The 2525-nt window shown below is 21.9% G+C and overlaps 1 non-coding gene across 1 annotated transcript; it reads right to left on the bottom strand.

Annotated features, from left to right (window-relative positions):
- Nucleotides 1-1626: 1626 nt before the first annotated feature.
- On the bottom strand, nt 1627-1708 carry TRNAS-UGA (transfer RNA serine (anticodon UGA)). The gene has a single exon. It is a non-coding gene; the product is annotated as a tRNA-Ser (tRNA).
- Nucleotides 1709-2525: the final 817 nt, after the last annotated feature.

Consider the following 2525-nt stretch of genomic DNA (forward strand, 5'->3'; position numbering starts at 1 on the left):
TGGCAATTTGAATGTGCATAATAATAGAGAGTGCAGAGTTTGCTCTAATGCTATATTAGAAACCTAATAGGCACAACTTTAAAATACCTGGATTAAGGTTAATGATCATACAATGGTATTAAGCTTATCTTTTAGACGTGAGAATTTAATCTTTAACACCACTGAACCAAGGAGGTTTGGTTAAGCTACTCAGGATCGATGTAACCAAATACTTATTAGAATGATTATATTTACTCTTCAATTTTAATTAATTACATTTATGTTCAAAGACATATTTATCTTAGGGCGTTTGGGGGCTCTCAAATTAATTACGTTGGTTTTTAAAATCATATCACCTTTTCGCATGATTTTAGCTCTTTTAAAATAATTAATTTTTTGACTTAAAAAATAAATTTTAACGATTATATACTTTTTAGACAAGAAAATTAAACAAATAGAAATAAAAATTTATTAAATTAATTCTTTATATATATATATATATATATATATATATATATATATATATATATATATATATATATATATTCTATGATTACTTTTTTCTATTACAGATACTAAGATAATTTAACAAAATTTTACGGTTCATCTTATCCATCAAATAATTAATTATGAAAAATTTATTAACATCACCAAAAAAAAATGAAGTTTCTTTATGTAAAAAAAAAGTAAATACATTTTAAAAATCTAATAAATAAATTATATGTGACAAATTTTATTAAAAAATTATGGGAAAGGGTTTAGGATTTATGAAATATTATTTATTAAAATTTTTTAAAAAATATCATATGTGTTTTTTATGTGAGAAAATTTTATTTTTTATTAATTAAATTAATATTTTTTATAATTAATTATTTTATAAAAGATCATTTTAAAAAATCTCATGAGATTAATCATAAATTTATATTAAATTATATTTTTTTTCATAATTATATGTAACCATAAAAGGCATCAATATATATATATATATATATATATATATATATATATATATATATATGCATTAAATTTCAACAACATTATAATTTATTATTTTAAAATTCTTATCACTAAAATATGCATGGTAATACTATTATTACCACTATATTTATACTCTTAAAAAAGTTTAAAATATTCATTAAAATTTTATGCAACCAGCGCCCCATAAAATTTATAATGGTAAAAAATATTAATTTTTAAAAAAACTACTATATTCTTAAAAGATTTTGAAAACTCAAGAGGGCCATGCCCTTCGACCCAAGCAATTTTACACTACCTCTGCTATTTCATGTAGGATTAATATATCTAATGGCAAACTAATTAAAAAATGACATTTAAAAATAATAGACAGTTATTATTTAAAAAAAAAAAACTATTTTAAACACAGAAAAAACTGAATATTATAAGACCCACTGTCTACTTATATGACTCTTATTGACTATCCATTTCATGTAAGTCATCCTAATCACCACTATTTCATATAATATCTGCAAGCATGGCTCTGTCCCAGAGTGGACTGGTTTCTAGCAGTTGATGGATAGTTGTAGGAAAAAGCTATAAAGAAGAGGAGAGGGGATGGATTTTCCTACTGTTTCTTAGCCCCCAAACACAGATTTTGGAGAGGAAAACCCAATAAAAATTAAAGCGTAACGTCGACAGCAGGGTTCAAAGCTGCGCGGGCGAAACCCAACAGATTTCAAGTTTGTCTCCTTAACCACTCGGACATATCGACTCTAATGTTTGAATGGCAAATATTTTAAGGAGGCACTATTACGGGAGGCTGATGCCAAGGTTTTCTATTGGTAGTATAGGGCGCCGAGCTTGATAATGGGAAAGGCTAAGGAGAAGACATCTTGATTCATTAGTTTTTGAAACTCAAACTTAGTTGGAGGTTTGAGTAAGCATTCGATTAACTGAATAAAATTTTCTATTAATTATATTGTTAAGCAACTTAAAAAATATTAATTAAATTGAAAATAAAAGAAAATTAAAATTAACTAAAATTAAAAATTTTAGTTGTTATCAGTTATAACCGAATTAATTCATCAAATAAATGAAATATATATTTTATATTACAAATTATTTAATAAAATAGTAATAAAAATATATGTATAATTTTTTTATTTATAAAAAATAATAAATATAATTTAATGTTATTAAAATAATAATTATAAATTAAATATTATTATAAAATCATAAAAATAATAATTATAAATAATATATTATTAATAAAATTATAATTAATATATTAAAAATAACCAAACTAATAATAAAAAATGAAAATTTTTATTATTATTAATAAAAAATAACCAAATTAAACTTATTATTACCAAAATAACTTAAATTTATTAATTTAGTTTATTTTTTTATTATAATTAAATAATACGCTCCCACTTAGAGGCTCATTTTTTAATAGAATAAAAATATTTATTATTAAAATAACTGAAGTTCATTAGTTTAGTTTAATTTTTTTTATTATAATTAAATAATACGCTCCCTACTCGGAGGCTCATCTTTTAGTAGGAAAAAACATTTATTTGACAAATTAG

The sequence above is a fragment of the Hevea brasiliensis genome, chromosome 6 (genome assembly GCF_030052815.1).
Source record: "Hevea brasiliensis isolate MT/VB/25A 57/8 chromosome 6, ASM3005281v1, whole genome shotgun sequence".
In the NCBI taxonomy this organism is placed as follows: domain Eukaryota; kingdom Viridiplantae; phylum Streptophyta; class Magnoliopsida; order Malpighiales; family Euphorbiaceae; genus Hevea; species Hevea brasiliensis.